General features: G+C 41.6%; 2 protein-coding genes and 52 non-coding genes across 55 annotated transcripts in view; 18 read left to right on the top strand and 36 right to left on the bottom strand.

The window, feature by feature from the left end:
- The window catches only part of LOC133624003 (uncharacterized), a 174681-nt gene that overhangs the window by 25347 nt on the left and 122200 nt on the right, over positions 1 to 27134 (top strand). The window lies entirely within an intron of this gene.
- The window catches only part of LOC133623979 (uncharacterized), a 50624-nt gene that overhangs the window by 6796 nt on the left and 16694 nt on the right, over positions 1 to 27134 (bottom strand). The gene's annotated exons all lie outside the window — the stretch shown is intronic.
- Positions 417 to 489, bottom strand: trnak-uuu (transfer RNA lysine (anticodon UUU)). The gene has a single exon. It is a non-coding gene; the product is annotated as a tRNA-Lys (tRNA).
- On the bottom strand, positions 943 to 1015 carry trnak-uuu (transfer RNA lysine (anticodon UUU)). The gene has a single exon. It is a non-coding gene; the product is annotated as a tRNA-Lys (tRNA).
- trnaf-gaa (transfer RNA phenylalanine (anticodon GAA)) lies at positions 1290 to 1362 on the top strand. Its single transcript has one exon. It is a non-coding gene; the product is annotated as a tRNA-Phe (tRNA).
- trnak-uuu (transfer RNA lysine (anticodon UUU)) lies at positions 1708 to 1780 on the bottom strand. The gene has a single exon. It is a non-coding gene; the product is annotated as a tRNA-Lys (tRNA).
- trnaf-gaa (transfer RNA phenylalanine (anticodon GAA)) lies at positions 2154 to 2226 on the top strand. The gene has a single exon. It is a non-coding gene; the product is annotated as a tRNA-Phe (tRNA).
- trnak-uuu (transfer RNA lysine (anticodon UUU)) lies at positions 2519 to 2591 on the bottom strand. Its single transcript has one exon. It is a non-coding gene; the product is annotated as a tRNA-Lys (tRNA).
- Positions 3047 to 3119, bottom strand: trnak-uuu (transfer RNA lysine (anticodon UUU)). Its single transcript has one exon. It is a non-coding gene; the product is annotated as a tRNA-Lys (tRNA).
- Positions 4253 to 4325, bottom strand: trnak-uuu (transfer RNA lysine (anticodon UUU)). Its single transcript has one exon. It is a non-coding gene; the product is annotated as a tRNA-Lys (tRNA).
- trnaf-gaa (transfer RNA phenylalanine (anticodon GAA)) lies at positions 4698 to 4770 on the top strand. The gene has a single exon. It is a non-coding gene; the product is annotated as a tRNA-Phe (tRNA).
- trnak-uuu (transfer RNA lysine (anticodon UUU)) lies at positions 5060 to 5132 on the bottom strand. The gene has a single exon. It is a non-coding gene; the product is annotated as a tRNA-Lys (tRNA).
- On the bottom strand, positions 5444 to 5516 carry trnak-uuu (transfer RNA lysine (anticodon UUU)). The gene has a single exon. It is a non-coding gene; the product is annotated as a tRNA-Lys (tRNA).
- Positions 5911 to 5983, top strand: trnaf-gaa (transfer RNA phenylalanine (anticodon GAA)). Its single transcript has one exon. It is a non-coding gene; the product is annotated as a tRNA-Phe (tRNA).
- Positions 6276 to 6348, bottom strand: trnak-uuu (transfer RNA lysine (anticodon UUU)). Its single transcript has one exon. It is a non-coding gene; the product is annotated as a tRNA-Lys (tRNA).
- Positions 6803 to 6875, bottom strand: trnak-uuu (transfer RNA lysine (anticodon UUU)). The gene has a single exon. It is a non-coding gene; the product is annotated as a tRNA-Lys (tRNA).
- trnaf-gaa (transfer RNA phenylalanine (anticodon GAA)) lies at positions 7249 to 7321 on the top strand. Its single transcript has one exon. It is a non-coding gene; the product is annotated as a tRNA-Phe (tRNA).
- Positions 7614 to 7686, bottom strand: trnak-cuu (transfer RNA lysine (anticodon CUU)). The gene has a single exon. It is a non-coding gene; the product is annotated as a tRNA-Lys (tRNA).
- Positions 8060 to 8132, top strand: trnaf-gaa (transfer RNA phenylalanine (anticodon GAA)). The gene has a single exon. It is a non-coding gene; the product is annotated as a tRNA-Phe (tRNA).
- Positions 8425 to 8497, bottom strand: trnak-uuu (transfer RNA lysine (anticodon UUU)). The gene has a single exon. It is a non-coding gene; the product is annotated as a tRNA-Lys (tRNA).
- Positions 9579 to 9651, bottom strand: trnak-uuu (transfer RNA lysine (anticodon UUU)). The gene has a single exon. It is a non-coding gene; the product is annotated as a tRNA-Lys (tRNA).
- trnaf-gaa (transfer RNA phenylalanine (anticodon GAA)) lies at positions 10024 to 10096 on the top strand. The gene has a single exon. It is a non-coding gene; the product is annotated as a tRNA-Phe (tRNA).
- On the bottom strand, positions 10389 to 10461 carry trnak-cuu (transfer RNA lysine (anticodon CUU)). The gene has a single exon. It is a non-coding gene; the product is annotated as a tRNA-Lys (tRNA).
- Positions 10915 to 10987, bottom strand: trnak-uuu (transfer RNA lysine (anticodon UUU)). The gene has a single exon. It is a non-coding gene; the product is annotated as a tRNA-Lys (tRNA).
- trnak-uuu (transfer RNA lysine (anticodon UUU)) lies at positions 11443 to 11515 on the bottom strand. The gene has a single exon. It is a non-coding gene; the product is annotated as a tRNA-Lys (tRNA).
- trnaf-gaa (transfer RNA phenylalanine (anticodon GAA)) lies at positions 11888 to 11960 on the top strand. Its single transcript has one exon. It is a non-coding gene; the product is annotated as a tRNA-Phe (tRNA).
- On the bottom strand, positions 12628 to 12700 carry trnak-uuu (transfer RNA lysine (anticodon UUU)). The gene has a single exon. It is a non-coding gene; the product is annotated as a tRNA-Lys (tRNA).
- trnaf-gaa (transfer RNA phenylalanine (anticodon GAA)) lies at positions 13073 to 13145 on the top strand. Its single transcript has one exon. It is a non-coding gene; the product is annotated as a tRNA-Phe (tRNA).
- trnak-uuu (transfer RNA lysine (anticodon UUU)) lies at positions 13615 to 13687 on the bottom strand. Its single transcript has one exon. It is a non-coding gene; the product is annotated as a tRNA-Lys (tRNA).
- Positions 14139 to 14211, bottom strand: trnak-uuu (transfer RNA lysine (anticodon UUU)). Its single transcript has one exon. It is a non-coding gene; the product is annotated as a tRNA-Lys (tRNA).
- On the top strand, positions 15027 to 15099 carry trnaf-gaa (transfer RNA phenylalanine (anticodon GAA)). Its single transcript has one exon. It is a non-coding gene; the product is annotated as a tRNA-Phe (tRNA).
- trnak-uuu (transfer RNA lysine (anticodon UUU)) lies at positions 15368 to 15440 on the bottom strand. The gene has a single exon. It is a non-coding gene; the product is annotated as a tRNA-Lys (tRNA).
- On the bottom strand, positions 15896 to 15968 carry trnak-uuu (transfer RNA lysine (anticodon UUU)). Its single transcript has one exon. It is a non-coding gene; the product is annotated as a tRNA-Lys (tRNA).
- trnaf-gaa (transfer RNA phenylalanine (anticodon GAA)) lies at positions 16784 to 16856 on the top strand. The gene has a single exon. It is a non-coding gene; the product is annotated as a tRNA-Phe (tRNA).
- On the bottom strand, positions 17125 to 17197 carry trnak-uuu (transfer RNA lysine (anticodon UUU)). The gene has a single exon. It is a non-coding gene; the product is annotated as a tRNA-Lys (tRNA).
- Positions 17653 to 17725, bottom strand: trnak-uuu (transfer RNA lysine (anticodon UUU)). Its single transcript has one exon. It is a non-coding gene; the product is annotated as a tRNA-Lys (tRNA).
- trnak-uuu (transfer RNA lysine (anticodon UUU)) lies at positions 18178 to 18250 on the bottom strand. The gene has a single exon. It is a non-coding gene; the product is annotated as a tRNA-Lys (tRNA).
- trnaf-gaa (transfer RNA phenylalanine (anticodon GAA)) lies at positions 19066 to 19138 on the top strand. The gene has a single exon. It is a non-coding gene; the product is annotated as a tRNA-Phe (tRNA).
- trnak-uuu (transfer RNA lysine (anticodon UUU)) lies at positions 19407 to 19479 on the bottom strand. The gene has a single exon. It is a non-coding gene; the product is annotated as a tRNA-Lys (tRNA).
- On the bottom strand, positions 19935 to 20007 carry trnak-uuu (transfer RNA lysine (anticodon UUU)). Its single transcript has one exon. It is a non-coding gene; the product is annotated as a tRNA-Lys (tRNA).
- Positions 20823 to 20895, top strand: trnaf-gaa (transfer RNA phenylalanine (anticodon GAA)). Its single transcript has one exon. It is a non-coding gene; the product is annotated as a tRNA-Phe (tRNA).
- On the bottom strand, positions 21164 to 21236 carry trnak-uuu (transfer RNA lysine (anticodon UUU)). The gene has a single exon. It is a non-coding gene; the product is annotated as a tRNA-Lys (tRNA).
- On the bottom strand, positions 21692 to 21764 carry trnak-uuu (transfer RNA lysine (anticodon UUU)). The gene has a single exon. It is a non-coding gene; the product is annotated as a tRNA-Lys (tRNA).
- On the top strand, positions 22580 to 22652 carry trnaf-gaa (transfer RNA phenylalanine (anticodon GAA)). The gene has a single exon. It is a non-coding gene; the product is annotated as a tRNA-Phe (tRNA).
- Positions 22921 to 22993, bottom strand: trnak-uuu (transfer RNA lysine (anticodon UUU)). The gene has a single exon. It is a non-coding gene; the product is annotated as a tRNA-Lys (tRNA).
- On the bottom strand, positions 23449 to 23521 carry trnak-uuu (transfer RNA lysine (anticodon UUU)). Its single transcript has one exon. It is a non-coding gene; the product is annotated as a tRNA-Lys (tRNA).
- trnaf-gaa (transfer RNA phenylalanine (anticodon GAA)) lies at positions 23894 to 23966 on the top strand. The gene has a single exon. It is a non-coding gene; the product is annotated as a tRNA-Phe (tRNA).
- trnak-uuu (transfer RNA lysine (anticodon UUU)) lies at positions 24259 to 24331 on the bottom strand. The gene has a single exon. It is a non-coding gene; the product is annotated as a tRNA-Lys (tRNA).
- On the bottom strand, positions 24787 to 24859 carry trnak-uuu (transfer RNA lysine (anticodon UUU)). The gene has a single exon. It is a non-coding gene; the product is annotated as a tRNA-Lys (tRNA).
- Positions 25232 to 25304, bottom strand: trnak-uuu (transfer RNA lysine (anticodon UUU)). Its single transcript has one exon. It is a non-coding gene; the product is annotated as a tRNA-Lys (tRNA).
- On the top strand, positions 25676 to 25748 carry trnaf-gaa (transfer RNA phenylalanine (anticodon GAA)). Its single transcript has one exon. It is a non-coding gene; the product is annotated as a tRNA-Phe (tRNA).
- On the bottom strand, positions 26017 to 26089 carry trnak-uuu (transfer RNA lysine (anticodon UUU)). Its single transcript has one exon. It is a non-coding gene; the product is annotated as a tRNA-Lys (tRNA).
- trnak-uuu (transfer RNA lysine (anticodon UUU)) lies at positions 26545 to 26617 on the bottom strand. The gene has a single exon. It is a non-coding gene; the product is annotated as a tRNA-Lys (tRNA).
- Positions 26990 to 27062, top strand: trnaf-gaa (transfer RNA phenylalanine (anticodon GAA)). Its single transcript has one exon. It is a non-coding gene; the product is annotated as a tRNA-Phe (tRNA).

Raw genomic sequence — 27134 nt, 5'->3', positions numbered from 1 at the left:
TATTGACGGTTAAGCCAGTTTTAAATCATCATAGACAGAGAGGGCGCAGACAAAGAAAGAAGTCCCTGAGTTTCTGGAATTTAAGTCCCTGTTCTGCTGACCAAAAATATGCTGTGAAAAGCTTCTGCGAAGGCCTCCTTTTTGCATTCAAATGTCAGCAACAAGTAAGTATGGCATTTACTCCAATAAAAGGATCTCCGTGACCTGCTTGTCTTGCTGGCGCGGTCTTAAAATCAGTTGTAATGTTTGAACTGAATAACAATCATTTTGTTTTATGGTGTATTGTACTTTTGCCAATGTTTTTTTCTTAATTTGACTATTAAATCGTGCTGTTTCACATACAAATACAGAACTGCTGTTGATGTTGTCTTTCGGGAGCTGAAAATAATCTTAAACTAGAAGGTAAAGAGGTAAACCGCCTGAACAGGGACTTGAACCCTGGACCCTCAGATTAAAAGTCTGATGCTCTACCGACTGAGCTATCCAGGCTCTTGTTACGAATTAATTGCCCATGGTTGGAGAGAAGAAAATTACTGGCACCCTCATCGAGAAGTAAATTAGTTAGGATGTTTAGCGAATAGCTGGGAACTGTCAAAGCTCAACCTTGCCAATTGCTTGAACTAGAACTATTGACGGTTAAGCCAGTTTTAAATCATCATAGACAGAGAGGGTGCAGACAAAGAAAGAAGTCCCTGAGTTTCTGGAATTTAAGTACCTGTTCTGCTGACAAAAATATGCTGTGAGATTCTTCTGCGAAGGCCTCCTTTTTGCATTCAAATGTCAGCAACAGGTAAGTCCTTGGGTGTACTTCAAAGAGTGGATCCAGGTGGATGGGTTTCAGCTGTAGTGGTTTATCCTAATCCTACAGGCTACAGGACTGCTCTTGATGTTGTCTTTTGGGCAGCAAAAAAATAAGGTTTCGCTGGAAGGTAAAGAGATAACCGCCTGAACAGGGACTTGAACCCTGGACATTCAGATTAAAAGTCTGATGCTATACCGACTGAGCTATTCAGGCTCTTTTTACTAGTTCATTGCCCATGGTTGGAGAGAAGAACATTACTGGCACCCTCAATGAGAAGTTAATTAGTTAGGATGTTCAGCGAATAGCTGGGAACTGTCAAAGCTCAAACTTGCCAATTGCTTGAACTAGAACTATTGATGGATGTTGTGACAATCTTCTGCGAAGGCCTCCTTTTTGCATTAAAATGTCAGCAACAGGTAAGTCCTTGGGTGCATTTCAAAAAGTGGATCCAGGTGGGTGGGTTTCAGCTGGAGTAGTTTTAACCCCAGCTGAAATAGCTCAGTTGGGAGAGCGTTAGACTGAAGATCTAAAGGTCCCTGGTTCAATCCTGGGTTTCAGCATAGTAGTGTGTTCTCTTGACCTAGTATCCTTACTGAGGAGGCTTTTATGGCATGTACTCTATTAAAAGGATGTCCGTGACCTGCTTGTCTTGCTGGCGCGGTCTTAGAATCAGTTGTCATGTTTGAACTGGATAACCATTATTTTGTTTTATGGTATATTAAACTTTTGCCAATGTTTTTTTCTTAATTTGACTCTTAAATCGTGCTGTTTCACATACAAATACAGAACTGCTGTTGATGTTGTCTTTCGGTAGCTGAAAATAAGCTACAGGCTACAGGACTGCTCTTGATGTTGTCTTTTGGGCAGCAAAAAAATAAGGTTTTGCTGGAAGGTAAAGAGATAACCGCCTGAACATGGATTTGAACCCTGGACCCTCAGATTAAAAGTCTGATGCTCTACCGACTGAGCTATCCAGGCTCTTTTTACTAGTTTATTGCCCATGGTTGGAGAGAAGAACATTACTGGCACCCTCAACGAGAAGTTAATTAGTTAGGATGTTCAGCGAATAGCTGGGAACGGTCAAAGCTCAAGCTTGCCAATTGCTTGAACTAGAACTATTGACAGTTAAGCTAGTTTTAAATCATCATACTTAGAGAGGGTATAGACAAAGAAAGAAGTGCCTGAGTTTCTGGAATTTAAGTCTCTATTCTGCTGACCAAAAATATGCTGTGAAAGGCTTCTGCGAAGGCCTCCTATTTGCATATAAATGTCAGCAACAGGTAAGTCCTTGGGTGCATTTCAAAAAGTGAATCCAGGTGGGTGGGTTTCAGTTGGAGTAGCTTTAACCTCAGCTGAAATAGCTCAGTTGGGAGAGCGTTAGACTGAAGATCTAAAGGTCCCTGGTTCAATCCCGGGTTTTAGCATAGTAGTCTGGTCTCTTGAACTAGTGTCATTATTGAGGAGACTTTTATGGCATTTACTCCATTAAAAGGATCTCCGTGACCTGCTTGTCTTGCTGGCGCAGTCTTAAAATCAGTTGTTATGTTTGACCTGGATAACCATCAACTTGTTTTATGGTGTATTGTACTTTTGCCAATGTTTTTTTCTTAATTTGACTATTAAATCGTGCTGTTCCACATACAAATACAGAACTGCTGTTGATGTTGTCTTTCGGTAGCTGAAAATAAGATTAAACTAGAAGGTAAAGAGATAAACCGCCTGAACAGGGACTTCAACCCTGGACCCTCAGATTAAAAGTCTGATGTTCTACCGACTGAGCTATCCAGGCTCTTTTTACGAGTTCATTGCCCATGGTTGGAGAGAAGAACATTACTGGCACCCTCAACGAGAAGTTAATTAGTTAGGATGTTCAGCGAATAGCTGGGAACGATCAAAGCTCAAGCTTGCCAATTGCTTGAACTAGAACTATTGACGGTTAAGCCAATTTTAAATCATCATTGACAGAGAGGGTGCAGACAAAGAAAGAAGTCCCTGAGTTTCTGGAATTTAAGTCCCTGTTCTGCTGACCAAAAATATGCTGTGAAAGGCTTCTGCAAAGGCCTCCTTTTTGCATATAAATGTCAGCAACAGGTAAGTCCTTGGGTGCATTTCAAAAAGTGGATCCAGGTGGGTGGGTTTCAGCTGAAGTGGTTTTTCCTAATCCTACAGGCTACAGGACTGCTCTTGATGTTGTCTTTTGGGCAGCAAAAAAAAAAAGGTTTTGCTGGAAGGTAAAGAGATAACTGCCTGAACAGGGACTTGAACCCTGGACCCTCAGATTAAAAGTCTGATGCTCTACCGACTGAGCTATCCAGGCTCTTTTTACACCTTCATTGCCCATGGTTGGAGAAAAGAACAATACTGGCACCCTCAACGAGAAGTAAATTATTTAGGATGTTCAGCGAATAGCTGGGAACTGTCAAAGCTCAAGTTTGCCAATTGCTTGAACTAGAACTATTGACGGTTAAGCCAGTTTTAAATCATCATAGACAGAGAGGGTGCAGACAAAGAAAGAAGTCCCTGAGTTTCTGGAATTTAAGTCCCTGTTCTGCTGACCAAAAATATGCTGTGAAAAGCTTCTGCGAAGGCCTCCTTTTTGCATTCAAATGTCAGCAACAGGTAAGTCCTTGGGTGTATTTCAAAAAGTGGATCCAGGTGGGTGGGTTTCAGCTGAAGTAGTTTTATCATCAAGAACAGTCCTGTAGCATGTAGCATTTGAATGCAAAAAAGAGGCCTTCGCAGAAGATTGTCACAGCGTAATTTTGGTAAGCAGAAGAGGGACTTAAATTCCAGAAACTCAGGGACTTCTTTCTTTGTCTGCACTCTCTCTGTCCAATGATATAAAACTGGCTTAACCGTCAATAGTTTGAGTTCAAGTAATTGGCAAGCTTGAGCTTTGACAGTTCCCAGCTATTCGCTGAACCTCCTAACTAATTTACTTCTAGATGAGGTTGCCAGTAATGTTTTCTCTCCAACCATGGGCAATTACGAAGTAAGAAGAGCCTGGATAGCTCAGTCAGTAGAGCATCAGATTAAAAGTCTGATGCTCTGGTAGGAGAGAAAACATTACTGGCACCCTCAGTGGATCCAGGTGGGTGGGTTTCAGCTGGAGTAGTTTTAACCTCAGCTGAAATAGCTCAGTTGTCTGTGAAAAGCTTCTGCGAAGGCCTCCTTTTTGCATTCAAATGTCAGCAACAAGTAAGTATGGCATTTACTCCATCAAAAGGATCTCCGTGACCTGCTTGTCTTGCTGGCGCGGTCTTAAAATCAGTTGTCATGTTTGAACTGAATAACAATCATTTTGTTTTATGGTGTATTGTACTTTTGCCAATGTTTTTTTCTTAATTTGTCTATTAAAACGTGCTGTTTCACATACAAATACAGAACTGCTGTTGATGTTGTCTTTCGGGAGCTGAAAATAATTTTAAACTAGAAGGTAAAGAGGTAAACCGCCTGAACAGGGACTTGAACCCTGGACCCTCAGATTAAAAGTCTGATGCTCTACCGACTGAGCTATCCAGGCTCTTGTTACGTATTAATTGCCCATGGTTGGAGAGAAGAAAATTACTGGCACCCTCATCGAGAAGTAAATTAGTTAGGATGTTTAGCGAATAGCTGGGAACTGTCAAAGCTCAACCTTGCCAATTGTTTGAACTAGAACTATTGACGGTTAAGCCAGTTTTAAATCATCATAGACAGAGAGGGTGTAGACAAAGAAAGAAGTCCCTGAGTTTCTGGAATTTAAGTCCCTGTTCTGCTGACAAAAATATGCTGTGAGATTCTTCTGCGAAGGCCTCCTTTTTGCATTCAAATGTCAGCAACAGGTAAGTCCTTGGGTGCATTTCAAAAAGTGGATCCGGGTGGGTGGGTTTCAGCTAGAGTAGTTTTAACCCCAGCTGAAATAGCTCAGTTGGGAGAGCGTTAGACTGAAGATCTAAAGGTACCTGGTTCAATCCCGGGTTTCAGCATAGTAGTGTGTTCTCTTTACCTAGTGTCATTACCGAGGATGATTTTATGGCATGTACTCTATTAAAAGGATGTCTGTGACCTGCTTGTCTTGCTGGCGCGGTCTTAAAATCAGTTGTCATGTTTGATCTGGATAACCATTATTTTGTTTTATGGTGTATTGTACTTTTGCCAATGTTTTTTACTTAATTTGACTATTAAATCGTGCTGTTTCACATACAAATACAGAACTGCTGTTGATGTTGTGTTTCGGCTGGAAATAAACTTAAATTAGAAGGTAAAGAGACAAACCGCCTGAACAGGGACTTGAACCCTGGACCCTCAGATTAAAAGTCTGATGCTCTACCGACTGAGCTATCCAGGCTCTTTTAAGCCAGTTTTAAATCATCATTGACAGAGAGGGTGCAGACAAAGAAAGAAGTCCCTGAGTTTCTGGAATGTAAGTCCCTGTTCTGCTGACCAAAAATATGCTGTGACAATCTTCTGCGAAGGCCTCCTTTTTGCATTCAAATGTCAGCAACAGGTAAATCCTTGGGTGTACTTCAAAGAGTGGATCCAGGTGGATGGGTTTCAGCTGAAGTGGTTTTTCCTAATCCTACAGGCTACAGGACTGCTCTTGATGTTGTCTTTTGGGCAGCAAAAAAATAAGGTTTTGCTGGAAGGTAAAGAGATAACCACCTGAACATGGACTTGAACCCTGGACCCTCAGATTAAAAGTCTGATGCTCTACCGACTGAGCTATCCAGGCTCTTTTTACTAGTTTATTGCCAATGGTTGGAGAGAAGAACATTACTGGCACCCTCAACGAGAAGTTAATTAGTTAGGATGTTCAGCGAATAGCTGGGAACGGTCAAAGCTCAAGCTTGCCAATTGCTTGAACTAGAACTATTGACAGTTAAGCCAGTTTTAAATCACCATACTTAGAGAGGGTATAGACAAAGAAAGAAGTGCCTGAGTTTCTGGAATTTAAGTCTCTATTCTGCTGACCAAAAATATGCTGTGAAAGGCTTCTGCGAAGGCCTCCTATTTGCATATAAATGTCAGCAACAGGTAAGTCCTTGGGTGCATTTCAAAAAGTGAATCCAGGTGGGTGGGTTTCAGCTGGAGTAGCTTTAACCTCAGGTGAAATAGCTTTAACCTCAGCTGAAATAGCTCAGTTGGGAGAGCGTTAGACTGAAGATCCAAAGGTCCCTGGTTCAATCCCGGGTTTTAGCATAGTAGTCTGGTCTCTTGAACTAGTGTCATTATTGAGGAGACTTTTATGGCATTTACTCCATTAAAAGGATCTCCGTGACCTGCTTGTCTTGCTGGCGCAGTCTTAAAATCAGTTGTCATGTTTGACCTGGATAACCATCATTTTGTTTTATGGTGTATTGTACTTTTGCCAATGTTTTTTTCTTAATTTGACTATTAAATCGTGCTGTTCCACAAACAAATACAGAACTGCTGTTGATGTTGTCTTTCGGTAGCTGAAAATAAGCTTAAACTAGAAGGTAAAGAGATAAACCGCCTGAACAGGGACTTCAACCCTGGACCCTCAGATTAAAAGTCTGATGCTCTACCGACTGAGCTATCCAGGATCTTTTTACGAATTCATTGCCCATGGTTGGAGAGAAGAACATTACTGGCACCCTCAACGAGAAGTTAATTAGTTAAGATGTTCAGCGAATAGCTGGGAACGATCAAAGCTCAAGCTTGCCAATTGCTTGAACTAGAACTATTGACGGTTAAGCCAGTTTTAAATCATCATTGACAGAGAGGGTGCAGACAAAGAAAGAAGTCCCTGAGTTTCTGGAATTTAAGTCCCTATTCTGCTGACCAAAAATATGCTGTGAAAGGCTTCTGCGAAGGCCTCCTTTTTGCATATAAATGTCAGCAACAGGTAAGTCCTTGGGTGCATTTCAAAAAGTGGATCCAGGTGGGTGGGTTTCAGCTGAAGTGGTTTTTCCTAATCCTACAGGCTACAAGACTGCTCTTGATGTTGTCTTTTGGGCAGCAAAAAAAAAAAGTTTTGCTGGCAGGTAAAGAGATAACTGCCTGAACAGGGACTTGAACCCTGGACCGTTAGATTAAAAGTCTGATGCTCTACCGAGTGAGCTATCCAGGCTCTTTTTACACATTCATTGCCCATGGTTGGAGAAAAGAACAATACTGGCACCCTCAACGAGAAGTAAATTATTTAGGATGTTCAGCGAATAGCTGGGAACTGTCAAAGCTCAAGCTTGCCAATTGCTTGAACTAGAACTATTGACGGTTAAGCCAGTTTTAAATCATCATAGACAGAGAGGGTGCAGACAAAGAAAGAAGTCCCTGAGTTTCTGGAATTTAAGTCCCTGTTCTGCTGACCAAAAATATTCTGTGAAAAGCTTCTGCGAAGGCCTCCTTTTTGCATTCAAATGTCAGCAACAGGTAAGTCCTTGGGTGTATTTCAAAAAGTGGATCCAGGTGGGTGGGTTTCAGCTGAAGTAGTGTTATCCTCAGCTGAAATAGCTCAGTTGGGAGATTGTTAGACTGAAGATCTAAAGGACCGTGGTTCAATCCCGGTTTTCAGCATAGTAGTGTGTTCTCTTGACGTAGTATCATTACTGAGGAGGCTTTTATGGCATGTACTCTATTAAAAGGATCTCCGTGACCTGCTTGTCTTGCTGGCGCGGTCTTAAAATCAGTTGTCATGTTTGAACTGGATAATAATCATTTTGTTTTATGGTGTATTGTACTTTTGCCAATGTTTTTTTCTTAATTTGACTATTAAATCATGCTGTTTCACATACAAATACAGAACTGCTGTTGATGTTGTCTTTCGGGAGCTGAAAATAATCTTAAACTAGAAGGTAAAGAGATAAACCGCCTGAACAGGGACTTGAACCCTGGACCCTCAGATTAAGAGTCTGATGCTCCACCGACTGAGCCATCCAGGCTCTTGTTACGAATTCATTGCCCATGGTTGGAGAGAAGAACATTACTGGCACCCTCATCGAGAATTAAATTAGTTAGGATGTTTAGCAAATAGCTGGGAACTGTCAAAGCTCAACCTTGCCAATTGCTTGAACTAGAACTATTGACGGTTAAGCCAGTTTTAAATCATCATAGACAGAGAGGGTGCAGACAAAGAAAGAAGTCTCTGAGTTTCTGGAATTTAAGTCCCTGTTCTGCTGACCAAAAATATGCTGTGAGATTCTTCTGCGAAGGCCTCCTTTTTGCGTTCAAATGTCAGCAACAGGTAAGTCCTTGGGTGTACTTCAAAGAGTGGATCCAGGTGGATGGGTTTCAGCTGAAGTAGTTTTATCCTCAGCTGAAATAGCTCAGTTGGGAGAGCGTTAGACTGAAGATCTAAAGGTCCCTGGTTCAATCCCGGGTTTCAGCATAGTAGTGTGTTCTCTTGACCTAGTGTCATTACTGAGGAGGCTTTTATGGCATGTACTCTATTAAAAGGATGTCTGTGACCTGTTTGTCTTGCTGGCACAGTTTTAAAATCAGTTGTCATGTTTGATCTAGATAACCATTATTTTATTTTATGGTATATTAAACTTTTGCCAATGTTTTTTTCTTAATTTGACTATTAAATCGTGCTGTTTCACATACAAATACAGAACTGCTGTTGATGTTGTCTTTCGGTAGCTGAAAATAAATTTAAACTAGAAGGTAAAGAGATAAACCGCCTGAACAGGGACTTGAACGCTGGACCCTCAGATTAAAAGTCTGATGCTCTACCGACTGAGTTATCCAGACTCTTTTTACTAATTCATTGCCCATGGTTGGAGAGAAGAACATTACTGGCACCCTCAACGAGAAGTAAATTAGTTAGGATGTTCAGCGAATAGCTGGGAACTGTCAAAGCTCAAGCTTGCCAATTGCTTGAACTAGAACTATTGACGGTTAAACCAGTTTTAAATGATCATAGACAGAGAGGGTGCAGACAAAGAAAGAAGTCCCTGAGTTTCTGGAATTTAAGTCCCTGTTCTGCTGACCAAAAATATGCTGTGAAAAGCTTCTGCAAAGGCCTCCTTTTTGCATTCAAATGTCAGCAACAAGTAAGTATGGCATTTACTCCATTAAAAAGATCTCCGTGACCTGCTTGTCTTGCTGGCGCGGTCTTAAAATCAGTTGTCATGTTTGACCTGGATAACCATCATTTTGTTTTATGGTGTATTGTACTTTTGTCAATGTTTTTTACTTAATTTGACTCTTAAATCGTGCTGTTTCACATACAAATACATAACTGCTGTTGATGTTGTCTTTCGGTAGCTGAAAATAAGCTTAAACTAGAAGGTAAAGAGATAAACCACCTGAACAGGGACTTGAAACCTGGACCTTAGATTAAGAGTCTGATGCTCTACCGACTGAGCTATCCAGGCTCTTTTTACTAGATCATTGCCCATGGTTGGAGAGAAGAACATTACTGGCACCCTCAACGAGAAGTAAATTAGTTAGGATGTTCAGCGAATAGCTGGGAACCGTCAAAGCTCAAGCTTGCCAATTGCTTGAACTAAAACTATTGACGGTTAAGCCAGTTTTAAATCATCATACACAGAGAGGGTGAAGACAAAGAAAGAAGTCCCTGAGTTTCTGGAATTTAAGTCCCTGTTCTGCTGACCAAAAATATGCTGTGAAAAGCTTCTGCGAAGGCCTCCTTTTTGCATTCAAATGTCAGCAAGAGGTAAATCCTTGGGTGTACTTCAAAGAGTGGATCCAGGTGGATGGGTTTCAGCTGAAGTGTTTTTTCCTAATCCTACAGGCTACAGGACTGCTCTTGATGTTGTCTTTTGGGCAGCAAAAAAATAAGGTTTTTTCTGGAAGGTAAAGTGATAACCGCCTGAACAGGGACTTGAAACCTGGACCCTCAAATTAAAAGTCTGATGCTCTACCAACTGAGCTATCCAGGCTCTTCTTACTTCATAATTGCCCATGGTTGGAGAGAAAACATTACTGGCACCCTCATCTAGAAGTAAATTAGTTAGGATGTTCAGCGAATAGCTGGGAACTGTCAAAGCTCAAGCTTGCCAATTGCTTGAACGAGAACTATTGACAGTTAAGCCAGTTCTAAATCATCATACACAGAGAGGGTGTGGACAAAGAAAGAAGTGCCTGAGTTTTTGGAATTTAAGTCTCTATTCTGCTGACCAAAAATATGCTGTGAAAGGCTTCTGCGAAGGCCTCCTTTTTGCATATAAATGTCAGCAACAGGTAAGTCCTTGGGTGCATTTCAAAAAGTGGATCCAGGTGGGTGGGTTTCAGCTAGAGTAGCTTTAACCTCAGCTGAAATAGCTCAGTTGGGAGAGCGTTAGACTGAAGATCTAAAGGTCCCTGGTTCAATCCCGGGTTTCAGCATAGTAGTCTGTTCTCTTGATCTAGTGTCAGTATTGAGGAGACTTTTATGGCATTTACTCCATTAAAAGGATCTCCGTGACCTGCTTGTCTTGCTGGCGCTGTCTTAAAATCAGTTGTCATGTTTGACCTGGATAACCATCATTTTGTTTTATGGTGTATTGTACTTTTGCCAATGTTTTTTTCTTAATTTGACTCTTAAATCGTGCTGTTTCACATACAAATAATGAACTGCTGTTGATGTTGTCTTTCGGTAGCTGAAAATAAGCTTAAACCAGAAGGTAAAGAGATAAACAGCCTGAACAGGGACTTGAACACTGGACCCTCAGATTAAGAGTCTGATGCTCTACCGACTGAGCTATCCAGGCTCTTCTTACTTCGTAATTGCCCATGGTTGGAGAGAAAACATTACTGGCACCCTCATCTAGAAGTAAATAAGTTAGAATGTTCAGCGAATAGCTGGGAACTGTCAAAGCTCAAGCTTGCCAATTGCTTGAACTAGAACTATTGACGGTTAAGCCAGTTTTAAATCATCATAGACAGAGAGGGTGCAGACAAAGAAAGAAGTCCCTGAGTTTCTGGAATTTAAGTCCCTGTTCTGCTGACCAAAAATATGTTGTGAGATTCTTCTGCGAAGGCCTCCTTTTTGCATTCAAATGTCAGCAACAGGTAAGTCCTTGGGTGTACTTCAAAGAGTGGATCCAGGTGGATGGGTTTCAGCTGTAGTGGTTTTTCCTAATCCTACAGGCTACAGGACTGCTCTTGATGTTGTCTTTTGGGCAGCAAAAAAATAAGGTTTCGCTGGAAGGTAAAGAGATAACCGCCTGAACAGGGACTTGAACCCTGGACATTCAGATTAAAAGTCTGATGCTATACCGACTGAGCTATTCAGGCTCTTTTTACTAGTTCATTGCCCATGGTTGGAGAGAAGAACATTACTGGCACCCTCAATGAGAAGTTAATTAGTTAGGATGTTCAGCGAATAGCTGGGAACTGTCAAAGCTCAAACTTGCCAATTGCTTGAACTAGAACTATTGATGGTTAAGTCAGTTTTAAATCATTATACACAGAGAGGATGCAGACAAAGAAAGAAGTCCCTGAGTTTCTGGAATTTAAGTCCCTATTCTGCTGACCAAAAATATGCTGTGAGATTCTTCTGCGAAGGCCTCCATTTTGCATTCAAATGTCAGCAACAGGTGTGTCCTTGGGTGTATTTCAAAGAGTGGATCCAGGTGGATGGGTTTCAGCTGTAGTGGTTTTTCCTAATCCTACAGGCTACAGGACTGCTCTTGATGTTGTCTTTTGGGCAGCAAAAAAATAAGGTTTTTTCTGGAAGGTAAAGTGCTAACCGCCTGAACAGGGACTTGAACCCTGGACCCTCAGATTAAAAGTCTAATGCTCTACCGACTGAGCTATCCAGGCTCTTCTTACTTCATAATTGCCCATGGTTGGAGAGAAAACATTACTGGCACCCTCATCTAGAAGTAAATTAGTTAGGATGTTCAGCGAATAGCTGGGAACTGTCAAAGCTCAAGCTTGCCAATTGCTTGAACTAGAACTATTGACAGTTAAGCCAGTCCTAAATCATCATACACAGAGAGGGTGTAGACAAAGAAAGAAGTGCCTGAGTTTCTGGAATTTAAATCTCTATTCTGCTGACCAAAAATATGCTGTGAAAAGCTTCTGCGAGGGCCTCCTTTTTGCATATAAATGTCAACAACAGGTAAGTCCTTGGGTGCATTTCAAAAAGTGGATCCAGGTGGGTGGGTTTCAGCTGCAGTAGTTTTAACCTCAGCTGATATAGCTCAGTTGGGAGAGCGTTAGACTGAAGATCTAAAGGTCCCTGGTTTAATCCCGGGTTTCAGCATAGTAGTCTGGTCTCTTGAACTAGTGTCATTATTGAGGAGACTTTTATGGCATTTACTACATTAAAATGATCTCCGTGACCTGCTTGTCTTGCTGGCGCGGTCTTAAAATCAGTTGTCATTTTTGACCTGGATAACCATCATTTTGTTTTATGGTGTATTGTACTTTTGCCAATGTTTTTTTCTTAATTTGACTCTTAAATCGTGCTGTTTTTCTTTTTACTAGATCATTGCCCATGGTTGGAGAGAAGAACATTACTGGCACCCTCAACGAGAAGTTAATTAGTTAGGATGTTCAGCGAATAGCTGGGAACTATCAAAGCTCAAGCTTGCCAATTGCTTGAACTAGAACTATTGAGGGTTAAGTCAGTTTTAAATCATCATACACAGAGAGGGTGCAGACAAAGAAAGAAGTCCCTGAGTTTCTGGAATTTAAGTCCCTGTTCTGCTGACCAAAAATATGCTGTGAGATTCTTCTGCGAAGGCCTCCTTTTTGCATTCAAATGTCAGCAACAGGTAAGTCCTTGGGTGTACTTCAAAGAGTGGATCCAGGTGGATGGGTTTCAGCTGTAGTGGTTTTTCCTAATCCTACAGGCTACAGGACTGCTCTTGATGTTGTCTTTTGGGCAGCAAAAAAATAAGGTTTTTTCTGGAAGGTAAAGTGATAACTGCCTGAACAGGGACTTGAACCCTGGACCCTCAGATTAAAAGTCTGATGCTCTACCGACTGAGCTATCCAGGCTCTTCTTACTTCATAATTGCCCATGGTTGGAGAGAAAACATTACTGGCACCCTCATCTAGAAGTAAATTAGTTAGGATGTTCAGCGAATAGCTGGGAACTGTCAAAGCTCAAGCTTGCCAATTGCTTGAACGAGAACTATTGACAGTTAAGCCAGTTCTAAATCATCATACACAGAGAGGGTGTAGACAAAGAAAGAAGTGCCTGAGTTTCTGGAATTTAAGTCTCTATTCTGCTGACCAAAAATATGCTGTGAAAAGCTTCTGCGAGGGCCTCCTTTTTGCATATAAATGTCAGCAACAGGTAAGTCCTTGGGTGCATTTCAAAAAGTGGATCCAGGTGGGTGGGTTTCAGCTGGAGTAGTTTTAACCTCAGCTGAAATAGCTCAGTTGGGAGAGCGTTAGACTGAAGATCTAAAGGTCCCTGGTTCAATCCCGGGTTTCAGCATAGTAGTCTGGTCTCTTGAACTAGTGTCATTATTGAGGAGACTTTTATGGCATTTACTACATTAAAATTATCTCCGTGACCTGCTTGTCTTGCTGGCGCGGTCTTAAAATCAGTTGTCATGTTTGACCTGAATAACCATCATTTTGTTTTATGGTGTATTGTACTTTTGCCAATGTTTTTTTCTTAATTTGACTCTTAAATCGTGCTGTTTCACATACAAATACAGAACTGCTGTTGATGTTGTCTTGACAGTTCTAAATCATCATACACAGAGAGGGTGTAGACAAAGAAAGAAGTCCCTGAGTTTCTGGAATTTAAGTCCCTGTTCTGCTGACCAAAAATATGCTGTGAAAAACTTCTGCGAAGGCCTCTTTTTTGCATTCAAATGCTACATGCTACAGGACTGCTTTTGATGTTGTCTTTTGGGCAGCAAAAAATAAGTTTTTTTTTTGGAAGGTAAAGAGATAACCGCCTGAACAGGAACTTGAACCCTGGACCCTCAGATTAAAAGTCTGATGCTCTACCGACAGAGATACCCAGGCTCTTCTTACTTCGAAAATGCCCATGGTTGAAGAGAAGAAAAATACTGGCACCCTCAACTAGAATTAAATTAGTTAAGATGTTCAGCGAATAGCTGGGAACTGTCAAAGCTCAAGCTTGCCAATTGCTTGAACTAGAACTATTGACAGTTAAGCCAGTATTAAATCATCATAGACAGAGGGTGCAGACAAAGAAAGACATTTCTGAGTTTCTGGAATCTAAGTCCCAGTTCTGCTGACCAAAAATATGTTGTGACTATCTTCTGCGAAGGTCTCTTTTTTGCATTCAAATGTCAGCAACAGGTAAGTCCTTGGGTGTACTTCAAAGAGTGGATCCAGGTGGATGGGTTTCAGCTGAAGTGGTTTTCCTAATCCTACAGGCTACAGGACTGCTCTTGATGTTGTCTTTTGGGCAGCAAAACAATAAGGTTTTGCTGGAAGGTAAAGAGATAACCGCCTGAACAGGGACTTGAACCCTGGACCCTCAGATTAAAAGTCTGATGCTCTACCGACTGAGCTATCCAGGCTCTTCTTAGTTCGTAATTGCCCATGGTTGGAGAGAAAACATTACTGGCACCCTCATCTAGAAGTAAATTAGTTAGGATGTTCAGCGAATAGCTGGGAACTGTCAAAGCTCAAGTTTGCCAATTGCTTGAACGAGAACTATTGACAGTTAAGCCAGTTCTAAATCATCATACACAGAGAGGGTGTAGACAAAGAAAGAAGTCCCTGAGTTTCTGGAATTTAAGTCCCTGTTCTGCTGACCAAAAATATGCTGTGAAAAACTTCTGCAAAGGCCTCTTTTTTGCATTCAAATGCTACATGCTACAGGACTGCTTTTGATGTTGTCTTTTGGGCAGCAAAAAATAAGGGTTTTTTTGGAAGGTAAAGAGATAACCGTCTGAACAGGAACTTGAACCCTGGACCCTCAGATTAAAAGTCTGATGCTCTACCGACAGAGATACCCAGGCTCTTCTTACTTCGTAAATGCCCATGGTTGCAGAGAAGAACAATACTGGCACCCTCAACTAGAATTAAATTAGTTAAGATGTTCAGCGAATAGCTGGGAACTGTCAAAGCTCAAGCTTGCCAATTGCTTGAACTAGAACTATTGACAGTTAAGCCAGTATTAAATCATCATAGACAGAGGGTGCAGACAAAGAAAGACATTTCTGAGTTTCTGGAATCTAAGTCCCAGTTCTGCTGACCAACAATATGTTGTGACTATCTTCTGCGAAGGCCTCTTTTTTGCATTCAAATGTCAGCAACAGGTAAGTCCTTGGGTGTATTTCAAAGAGTGGGTCCAGGAGAGTGGGTATCACCTGGAGTGGTATTAACCTCAGCTGAAATAGCTCAGTTGGGAGAGCGTTAGACTGAAGATCTAAAGGTCCCTGGTTCAATCCCGGGTTTCAGCATAGTAGTCTGGTCTCTTGAACTAGTGTCATTATTAAGGAGACTTTTATGGCATTTACTCCATTAAAATGATCTCCGTGACCTGCTTGTCTTGCTGGCGCGGTCTTAAAATCAGTTGTCATGTTTGACCTGGATAACCATCATTTTGTTTTATGGTGTATTGTACTTTTGCCAATGTTTTTTTCTTAATTTGACTATTAAATCGTGCTGTTTCACATACAAATACGGAACTGCTGTTGATGTTGTCTTTCGGTAGGTAAAGAGATAAACCGCCTGAACAGGGACTTGAACCCTGGACCCTCAGATTAAAAGTCTGATGCTCTACCGACTGAGCTATCCAGGCTCATTTTACTAGTTCATTGCCCATGGTTGGAGAGAAGAACATTACTGGCACCCTCAATGAGAAGTTAATTAGTTAGGATGTTCAGCGAAAAGCTGGGAACTGTCAAAGCTCAAGCTTGCCAATTGCTTGAACTAAAACTATTGAGGGTTAAGTCAGTTTTAAATCATCATACACAGAAAGGGTGCAGACAAAGAAAGAAGTCCCTGAGTTTCTGGAATTTAATTCCCTGTTCTGCTGACCGAAAATATGCTGTGAGATTCTTCTGCGAAGGCCTCCTTTTTGCATTCAAATGTCAGCAACAGGTAAGTCCTTGGGTGTACTTCAAAGAGTGGATCCAGGTGGATGGGTTTCAGCTGTAGTGGTTTTTCCTAATCCTACAGGCTACAGGACTGCTCTTGATGTTGTCTTTTGGGCAGCAAAAAAAAAAGTTTTTTTCTGGAAGGTAAAGTGATAACTGCCTGAACAGGGACTTGAACCCTGCACCCTCAGATTAAAAGTCTGATGCTCTACCGACTGAGCTATCCAGGCTCTTCTTACTTCATAATTGCCCATGGTTGGAGAGAAAACATTACTGGCACCCTCATCTAGAAGTAAATTAGTTAGGATGTTCAGCGAATAGCTGGGAACTGTCAAAGCTCAAGCTTGCCAATTGCTTGAACGAGAACTATTGACAGTTAAGCCAGTTCTAAATCATCATACACAGAGAGGGTGTAGACAAAGAAAGAAGTCCCTGAGTTTCTGGAATTTAAGTCCCTGTTCTGCTGACCAAAAATATGCTGTGAAAAACTTCTGCAAAGGCCTCTTTTTTGCATTCAAATGCTACATGCTACAGGACTGCTTTTGATGTTGTCTTTTGGGCAGCAAAAAATAAGGGTTTTTTTGGAAGGTAAAGAGATAACCGTTTGAACAGGAACTTGAACCCTGGACCCTCAGATTAAAAGTCTAATGCTCTACCGACAGAGATACCCAGGCTCTTCTTACTTCGTAAATGCCCATGGTTGCAGAGAAGAACAATACTGGCACCCTCAACTAGAATTAAATTAGTTAAGATGTTCAGCGAATAGCTGGGAACTGTCAAAGCTCAAGCTTGCCAATTGCTTGAACTAGAACTATTGACAGTTAAGCCAGTATTAAATCATCATAGACAGAGGGTGCAGACAAAGAAAGACATTTCTGAGTTTCTGGAATCTAAGTCCCAGTTCTGCTGACCAACAATATGTTGTGACTATCTTCTGCGAAGGCCTCTTTTTTGCATTCAAATGTCAGCAACAGGTAAGTCCTTGGGTGTATTTCAAAGAGTGGGTCCAGGAGAGTGGGTATCACCTGGAGTGGTATTAACCTCAGCTGAAATAGCTCAGTTGGGAGAGCGTTAGACTGAAGATCTAAAGGTCCCTGGTTCAATCCCGGGTTTCAGCATAGTAGTCTGGTCTCTTGAACTAGTGTCATTATTGAGGAGACTTTTATGGCATTTACTCCATTAAAATGATCTCCGTGACCTGCTTGTCTTGCTGGCGCGGTCTTAAAATCAGTTGTCATGTTTGACCTGGATAACCATCATTTTGTTTTATGGTGTATTGTACTTTTGCCAATGTTTTTTTCTTAATTTGACTATTAAATCGTGCTGTTTCACATACAAATACAGAACTGCTGTTGATGTTGTCTTTCGGTAGGTAAAGAGATAAACCGCCTGAACAGGGACTTGAACCCTGGACCCTCAGATTAAAAGTATGATGCTCTACCGACTGAGCTATCCAGGCTCTTTTTACTAGTTCATTGCCCATGGTTGGAGAGAAGATTATTACTGGCACCCTCAATGAGAAGTTAATTAGTTAGGATGTTCAGCGAATAGCTGGGAACTGTCAAAGCTCAAGCTTGCCAATTGCTTGAACTAAAACTATTGAGGGTTAAGTCAGTTTTAAATCATCATACACAGAAAGGGTGCAGACAAAGAAAGAAGTCCCTGAGTTTCTGGAATTTAATTCCCTGTTCTGCTGACCGAAAATATGCTGTGAGATTCTTCTGCGAAGGCCTCCTTTTTGCATTCAAATGTCAGCAACAGGTAAGTCCTTGGGTGTACTTCAAAGAGTGGATCCAGGTGGATGGGTTTCAGCTGTAGTGGTTTTTCCTAATCCTACAGGCTACAGGACTGCTCTTGATGTTGTCTTTTGGGCAGCAAAAAAATAAGTTTTTTTCTGGAAGGTAAAGTGATAACTGCCTGAACAGGGACTTGAACCCTGGACCCTCAGATTAAAAGTCTGATGCTCTACCGACTGAGCTATCCAGGCTCTTCTTAGTTCGTAATTGCCCATGGTTGGAGAGAAAACATTACTGGCACCCTCATCTAGAAGTAAATTAGTTAGGATGTTCAGCGAATAGCTGGGAACTGTCAAAGCTCAAGTTTGCCAATTGCTTGAACGAGAACTATTGACAGTTAAGCCAGTTCTAAATCATCATACACACAGAGGGTGCAGACAAAGAAAGACATTTCTGAGTTTCTGGAATCTAAGTCCCAGTTCTGCTGACCAAAAATATGTTGTGACTATCTTCTGCGAAGGTCTCTTTTTTGCATTCAAATGTCAGCAACAGGTAAGTCCTTGGGTGTACTTCAAAGAGTGGATCCAGGTGGATGGGTTTCAGCTGAAGTGGTTTTCCTAATCCTACAGGCTACAGGACTGCTCTTGATGTTGTCTTTTGGGCAGCAAAACAATAAGGTTTTGCTGGAAGGTAAAGAGATAACCGCCTGAACAGGGACTTGAACCCTGGACCCTCAGATTAAAAGTCTGATGCTCTACCGACTGAGCTATCCAGGCTCTTCTTAGTTCGTAATTGCCCATGGTTGGAGAGAAAACATTACTGGCACCCTCATCTAGAAGTAAATTAGTTAGGATGTTCAGCGAATAGCTGGGAACTGTCAAAGCTCAAGTTTGCCAATTGCTTGAACGAGAACTATTGACAGTTAAGCCAGTTCTAAATCATCATACACAGAGAGGGTGTAGACAAAGAAAGAAGTCCCTGAGTTTCTGGAATTTAAGTCCCTGTTCTGCTGACCAAAAATATGCTGTGAAAAACTTCTGCAAAGGCCTCTTTTTTGCATTCAAATGCTACATGCTACAGGACTGCTTTTGATGTTGTCTTTTGGGCAGCAAAAAATAAGGGTTTTTTTGGAAGGTAAAGAGATAACCGTCTGAACAGGAACTTGAACCCTGGACCCTCAGATTAAAAGTCTGATGCTCTACCGACAGAGATACCCAGGCTCTTCTTACTTCGTAAATGCCCATGGTTGCAGAGAAGAACAATACTGGCACCCTCAACTAGAATTAAATTAGTTAAGATGTTCAGCGAATAGCTGGGAACTGTCAAAGCTCAAGCTTGCCAATTGCTTGAACTAGAACTATTGACAGTTAAGCCAGTATTAAATCATCATAGACAGAGGGTGCAGACAAAGAAAGACATTTCTGAGTTTCTGGAATCTAAGTCCCAGTTCTGCTGACCAACAATATGTTGTGACTATCTTCTGCGAAGGCCTCTTTTTTGCATTCAAATGTCAGCAACAGGTAAGTCCTTGGGTGTATTTCAAAGAGTGGGTCCAGGAGAGTGGGTATCACCTGGAGTGGTATTAACCTCAGCTGAAATAGCTCAGTTGGGAGAGCGTTATACTGAAGATCTAAAGGTCCCTGGTTCAATCCCGGGTTTCAGCATAGTAGTCTGGTCTCTTGAACTAGTGTCATTATTGAGGAGACTTTTATGGCATTTACTCTATTAAAATGATCTCCGTGACCTGCTTGTCTTGCTGGCGCGGTCTTAAAATCAGTTGTCATGTTTGACCTGGATAACCATCATTTTGTTTTATGGTGTATTGTACTTTTGCCAATGTTTTTTTCTTAATTTGACTATTAAATCGTGCTGTTTCACATACAAATACGGAACTGCTGTTGATGTTGTCTTTCGGTAGGTAAAGAGATAAACCGCCTGAACAGGGACTTGAACCCTGGACCCTCAGATTAAAAGTCTGATGCTCTACCGACTGAGCTATCCAGGCTCATTTTACTAGTTCATTGCCCATGGTTGGAGAGAAGAACATTACTGGCACCCTCAATGAGAAGTTAATTAGTTAGGATGTTCAGCGAAAAGCTGGGAACTGTCAAAGCTCAAGCTTGCCAATTGCTTGAACTAAAACTATTGAGGGTTAAGTCAGTTTTAAATCATCATACACAGAAAGGGTGCAGACAAAGAAAGAAGTCCCTGAGTTTCTGGAATTTAATTCCCTGTTCTGCTGACCGAAAATATGCTGTGAGATTCTTCTGCGAAGGCCTCCTTTTTGCATTCAAATGTCAGCAACAGGTAAGTCCTTGGGTGTACTTCAAAGAGTGGATCCAGGTGGATGGGTTTCAGCTGTAGTGGTTTTTCCTAATCCTACAGGCTACAGGACTGCTCTTGATGTTGTCTTTTGGGCAGCAAAAAAAAAAGTTTTTTTCTGGAAGGTAAAGTGATAACTGCCTGAACAGGGACTTGAACCCTGCACCCTCAGATTAAAAGTCTGATGCTCTACCGACTGAGCTATCCAGGCTCTTCTTACTTCATAATTGCCCATGGTTGGAGAGAAAACATTACTGGCACCCTCATCTAGAAGTAAATTAGTTAGGATGTTCAGCGAATAGCTGGGAACTGTCAAAGCTCAAGCTTGCCAATTGCTTGAACGAGAACTATTGACAGTTAAGCCAGTTCTAAATCATCATACACAGAGAGGGTGTAGACAAAGAAAGAAGTCCCTGAGTTTCTGGAATTTAAGTCCCTGTTCTGCTGACCAAAAATATGCTGTGAAAAACTTCTGCAAAGGCCTCTTTTTTGCATTCAAATGCTACATGCTACAGGACTGCTTTTGATGTTGTCTTTTGGGCAGCAAAAAATAAGGGTTTTTTTGGAAGGTAAAGAGATAACCGTTTGAACAGGAACTTGAACCCTGGACCCTCAGATTAAAAGTCTAATGCTCTACCGACAGAGATACCCAGGCTCTTCTTACTTCGTAAATGCCCATGGTTGCAGAGAAGAACAATACTGGCACCCTCAACTAGAATTAAATTAGTTAAGATGTTCAGCGAATAGCTGGGAACTGTCAAAGCTCAAGCTTGCCAATTGCTTGAACTAGAACTATTGACAGTTAAGCCAGTATTAAATCATCATAGACAGAGGGTGCAGACAAAGAAAGACATTTCTGAGTTTCTGGAATCTAAGTCCCAGTTCTGCTGACCAACAATATGTTGTGACTATCTTCTGCGAAGGCCTCTTTTTTGCATTCAAATGTCAGCAACAGGTAAGTCCTTGGGTGTATTTCAAAGAGTGGGTCCAGGAGAGTGGGTATCACCTGGAGTGGTATTAACCTCAGCTGAAATAGCTCAGTTGGGAGAGCGTTAGACTGAAGATCTAAAGGTCCCTGGTTCAATCCCGGGTTTCAGCATAGTAGTCTGGTCTCTTGAACTAGTGTCATTATTGAGGAGACTTTTATGGCATTTACTCCATTAAAATGATCTCCGTGACCTGCTTGTCTTGCTGGCGCGGTCTTAAAATCAGTTGTCATGTTTGACCTGGATAACCATCATTTTGTTTTATGGTGTATTGTACTTTTGCCAATGTTTTTTTCTTAATTTGACTATTAAATCGTGCTGTTTCACATACAAATACAGAACTGCTGTTGATGTTGTCTTTCGGTAGGTAAAGAGATAAACCGCCTGAACAGGGACTTGAACCCTGGACCCTCAGATTAAAAGTCTGATGCTCTACCGACTGAGCTATCCAGGCTCTTTTTACTAGTTCATTGCCCATGGTTGGAGAGAAGATTATTACTGGCACCCTCAATGAGAAGTTAATTAGTTAGGATGTTCAGCGAATAGCTGGGAACTGTCAAAGCTCAAGCTTGCCAATTGCTTGAACTAAAACTATTGAGGGTTAAGTCAGTTTTAAATCATCATACACAGAAAGGGTGCAGACAAAGAAAGAAGTCCCTGAGTTTCTGGAATTTAATTCCCTGTTCTGCTGACCGAAAATATGCTGTGAGATTCTTCTGCGAAGGCCTCCTTTTTGCATTCAAATGTCAGCAACAGGTAAGTCCTTGGGTGTACTTCAAAGAGTGGATCCAGGTGGATGGGTTTCAGCTGTAGTGGTTTTTCCTAATCCTACAGGCTACAGGACTGCTCTTGATGTTGTCTTTTGGGCAGCAAAAAAATAAGTTTTTTTCTGGAAGGTAAAGTGATAACTGCCTGAACAGGGACTTGAACCCTGGACCCTCAGATTAAAAGTCTGATGCTCTACCGACTGAGCTATCCAGGCTCTTCTTACTTCATAATTGCCCATGGTTGGAGAGAAAACATTACTGGCACCCTCATCTAGAAGTAAAGTAGTTAGGATGTTCAGCGAATAGCTGGGAACTGTCAAAGCTCAAGCTTGCCAATTGCTTGAACGAGAACTATTGACAGTTAAGCCAGTTCTAAATCATCATACACAGAGAGGGTGTAGACAAAGAAAGAAGTCCCTGAGTTTCTGGAATTTAAGTCCCTGTTCTGCTGACCAAAAATATGCTGTGAAAAACTTCTGCGAAGGCCTCTTTTTTGCATTCAAATGCTACATGCTACAGGACTGCTTTTGATGTTGTCTTTTGGGCAGCAAAAAATAAGGGTTTTTTTGGAAGGTAAAGAGATAACCGTCTGAACAGGAACTTGAACCCTGGACCCTCAGATTAAAAGTCTGATGCTCTACCGACAGAGATACCCAGGCTCTTCTTACTTCGTAAATGCCCATGGTTGCAGAGAAGAACAATACTGGCACCCTCAACTAGAATTAAATTAGTTAAGATGTTCAGCGAATAGCTGGGAACTGTCAAAGCTCAAGCTTGCCAATTGCTTGAACTAGAACTATTGACAGTTAAGGCAGTATTAAATCATCATAGACAGAGGGTGCAGACAAAGAAAGACATTTCTGAGTTTCTGGAATCTAAGTCCCAGTTCTGCTGACCAACAATATGTTGTGACTATCTTCTGCGAAGGCCTCTTTTTTGCATTCAAATGTCAGCAACAGGTAAGTCCTTGGGTGTATTTCAAAGAGTGGGTCCAGGAGAGTGGGTATCACCTGGAGTGGTATTAACCTCAGCTGAAATAGCTCAGTTGGGAGAGCGTTAGACTGAAGATCTAAAGGTCCCTGGTTCAATCCCGGGTTTCAGCATAGTAGTCTGGTCTCTTGAACTAGTGTCATTATTGAGGAGACTTTTATGGCATTTACTCCATTAAAATGATCTCCGTGACCTGCTTGTCTTGCTGGCGCGGTCTTAAAATCAGTTGTCATGTTTGACCTGGATAACCATCATTTTGTTTTATGGTGTATTGTACTTTTGCCAATGTTTTTTTCTTAATTTGACTATTAAATCGTGCTGTTTCACATACAAATACAGAACTGCTGTCGATGTTGTCTTTCGGTAGGTAAAGAGATAAACCGCCTGAACAGGGACTTCAACCCTGGACCCTCAGATTAAAAGTCTGATGCTCTACCGACTGAGCTATCCAGGCTCTTTTTACTAGTTCATTGCCCATGGTTGGAGAGAAGAACATTACTGGCACCCTCAATGAGAAGGTAATTAGTTAGGATGTTCAGCGAATAGCTGGGAACTGTCAAAGCTCAAGCTTGCCAATTGCTTGAACTAGAACTATTGAGGGTTAAGTCAGTTTTAAATCATCATACACAGAGAGGGTGCAGACAAAGAAAGAAGTCCCTGAGTTTCTGGAATTTAATTCCCTGTTCTGCTGACCAAAAATATGCTGTGAGATTCTTCTGCGAAGGCCTCCTTTTTGCATTCAAATGTCAGCAACAGGTAAGTCCTTGGGTGTACTTCAAAGAGTGGATCCAGGTGGATGGGTTTCAGCTGTAGTGGTTTTTCCTAATCCTACAGGCTACAGGACTGCTCTTGATGTTGTCTTTTGGGCAGCAAAAAAATACGTTTTTTTCTGGAAGGTAAAGTGATAACTGCCTGAACAGGGACTTGAACCCTGGACCCTCAGATTAAAAGTCTGACGCTCTATCGACTGAGCTATCCAGGCTCTTCTTACTTCATAATTGCCCATGGTTGGAGAGAAAACATTACTGGCACCCTCATCTAGAAGTAAATTAGTTAGGATGTTCAGCGAATAGCTGGGAACTGTCAAAGCTCAAGCTTGCCAATTGCTTGAACGAGAACTATTGACAGTTAAGCCAGTTCTAAATCATCATACACAGAGAGGGTGTAGACAAAGAAAGAAGTGCCTGAGTTCCTGGAATTTAAGTCTCTATTCTGCTGACCAAAAATATGCTGTGAAAAGCTTCTGCGAGGGCCTCCTTTTTGCATATAAATGTCAGCAACAGGTAAGTCCTTGGGTGCATTTCAAAAAGTGGATCCAGGTGGGTGGGTTTCAGCTGGAGTAGTTTTAACCTCAGCTGAAATAGCTCAGTTGGGAGAGCGTTAGACTGAAGATCTAAAGGTCCCTGGTTCAATCCCGGGTTTCAGCATAGTAGTCTGGTCTCTTGAACTAGTGTCATTATTGAGGAGACTTTTATGGCATTTACTCCATTAAAATGATCTCCGTGACCTGCTTGTCTTGCTGGCGCGGTCTTAAAATCAGTTGTCATGTTTGACCTGAATAACCATCATTTTGTTTTATGGTGTATTGTACTTTTGCCAATGTTTTTTTCTTAATTTGACTCTTAAATCGTGCTGTTTCACATACAAATACAGAACTGCTGTTGATGTTGTCTTTCGGTAGCTGAAAATAAGCTTAAACTAGAAGGTAAAGAGATAAACCGCCTGAACAGGGACTTGAACCCTGGACCCTCAGATTAAAAGTCTGATGCTCTACCGACTGAGCTATCCAGGCTCTTTTTACTAGTTCATTGCCCATGGTTGGAGAGAAGAACATTACTGGCACCCTCAATGAGAAGTTAATTAGTTAGGATGTTCAGCGAATAGCTGGGAACTGTCAAAGCTCAAGCTTGCCAATTGCTTGAACTAGAACTATTGAGGGTTAAGTCAGTTTTAAATCATCATACACAGAGAGGGTGCAGACAAAGAAAGAAGTCCCTGAGTTTCTGGAATTTAAGTCCCTGTTCTGCTGACCAAAAATATGCTGTGAGATTCTTCTGCGAAGGCCTCCTTTTTGCATTCAAATGTCAGCAACAGGTAAGTCTTTGGGTGTACTTCAAAGAGTGGATCCAGGTGGATGGGTTTCAGCTGTAGTGGTTTTTCCTAATCCTACAGGCTACAGGACTGCTCTTGATGTTGTCTTTTGGGCAGCAAAAAAATAAGGTTTTTTCTGGAAGGTAAAGTGATAACCGCCTGAACAGGGATTTGAACCCTGGACCCTCAGATTAAAAGTCTGATGCTCTACCGACTGAGCTATCCAGGTTCTTCTTACTTCGTAATTGCCCATGGTTGGAGAGAAAACATTACTGGCACCCTCATCTAGAAGTAAATTAGTTAGGATGTTCAGCGAATAGCTGGGAACTGTCAAAGCTCAAGCTTGCCAATTGCTTGAACGAGAACTATTGACAGTTAAGCCAGTTCTAAATCATCATACACAGAGAGGGTGTAGACAAAGAAAGAAGTCCCTGAGTTTCTGGAATTTAAGTCCCTGTTCTGCTGACCAAAAATATGCTGTGAAAAACTTCTGCGAAGGCCTCTTTTTTGCATTCAAATGCTACATGCTACAGGACTGCTTTTGATGTTGTCTTTTGGGCAGCAAAAAATAAGGGTTTTTTTTGGAAGGTAAAGAGATAACCGCCTGAACAGGAACTTGAACCCTGGACCCTCAGATTAAAAGTCTGATGCTCTACCGACAGAGATACCCAGGCTCTTCTTACTTCGTAAATGCCCATGGTTGCAGAGAAGAACAATACTGGCACCCTCAACTAGAATTAAATTAGTTAGGATGTTCAGCGAATAGCTGGGAACTGTCAAAGCTCAAGCTTGCCAATTGCTTGAACTAGAACTATTGACAGTTAAGCCAGTATTAAATCATCATAGACAGAGGGTGCAGACAAAGAAAGACATTTCTGAGTTTCTGGAATCTAAGTCCCAGTTCTGCTGACCAAAAATATTTTGTGACTATCTTCTGCGAAGGCCTCTTTTTTGCATTCAAATGTCAGCAACAGGTAAGTCCTTGGGTGTATTTCAAAGAGTGGGTCCAGGAGAGTGGGTATCACCTGGAGTGGTATTAACCTCAGCTGAAATAGCTCAGTTGGGAGAGCGTTAGACTGAAGATCTAAAGGTCCCTGGTTCAATCCCGGGTTTCAGCATAGTAGTCTGGTCTCTTGAACTAGTGTCATTATTGAGGAGACTTTTATGGCATTTACTCCATTAAAATGATCTCCGTGACCTGCTTGTCTTGCTGGCGCGGTCTTAAAATCAGTTGTCATGTTTGACCTGGATAACCATCATTTTGTTTTATGGTGTATTGTACTTTTGCCAATGTTTTTTTCTTAATTTGACTCTTAAATCGTGCTGTTTCACATACAAATACAGAACTGCTGTTGATGTTGTCTTTCGGTAGGTAAAGAGATAAACCGCCTGAACAGGGACTTGAACCCTGGACCCTCGGATTAAAAGTCTGATGCTCTACCGACTGAGCTATCCAGGCTCTTTTTACTAGTTCATTGCCCATGGTTGGAGAGAAGAACATTACTGGCACCCTCAATGAGAAGTTAATTAGTTAGGATGTTCAGCGAATAGCTGGGAACTGTCAAAGCTCAAGCTTGCCAATTGCTTGAACTAGAACTATTGAGGGTTAAGTCAGTTTTAAATCATCATACACAGAGAGGGTGCAGACAAAGAAAGAAGTCCCTGAGTTTCTGGAATTTAAGTCCCTGTTCTGCTGACCAAAAATATGCTGTGAGATTCTTCTGCGAAGGCCTCCTTTTTGCATTCAAATGTCAGCAACAGGTAAGTCCTTGGGTGTACTTCAAAGAGTGGATCCAGGTGGATGGGTTTCAGCTTTAGTGGTTTTTCCTAATCCTACAGGCTACAGGACTGCTCTTGATGTTGTCTTTTGGGCAGCAAAAAAATAAGGTTTTTTCTGGAAGGTAAAGTGATAACCGCCTGAACAGGGACTTGAACCCTGAACCCTCAGATTAAAAGTCTGATGCTCTACCGACTGAGCTATCCAGGCTCTTCTTACTTCATAATTGCCCATGGTTGGAGAGAAAACATTACTGGCACCCTCATCTAGAAGTAAATTAGTTAGGATGTTCAGCGAATAGCTGGGAACTGTCAAAGCTCAAGCTTGCCAATTGCTTGAACGAGAACTATTGACAGTTAAGCCAGTTCTAAATCATCATACACAGAGAGGGTGTAGACAAAGAAAGAAGTGCCTGAGTTTCTGGAATTTAAGTCTCTGTTCTGCTGACCAAAAATATTCTGTGAAAAGCTTCTGCGAAGGCCTCCTTTTTGCATTCAAATGTCAGCAACAGGTAAGTCCTTGGGTGCATTTCAAAAAGTGGATCCAGGTGGGTGGGTTTCAGCTGGAGTAGTTTTAACCTCAGCTGAAATAGCTCAGTTGGGAGAGTGTTAGACTGAAGATCTAAAGGTCCCTGGTTCAATCCCGGGTTTCAGCATAGTAGTCTGGTCTCTTGAACTAGTGTCATTATTGAGGAGACTTTTATGGCATTTACTCCATTAAAATGATC

The sequence above is a fragment of the Nerophis lumbriciformis genome, linkage group LG26 (genome assembly GCF_033978685.3).
Source record: "Nerophis lumbriciformis linkage group LG26, RoL_Nlum_v2.1, whole genome shotgun sequence".
Lineage (NCBI taxonomy): Eukaryota > Metazoa > Chordata > Actinopteri > Syngnathiformes > Syngnathidae > Nerophis > Nerophis lumbriciformis.
Note: the sequence above shows the minus strand (reverse complement) of the source record. Positions and strands in the feature narration are given on the sequence as shown.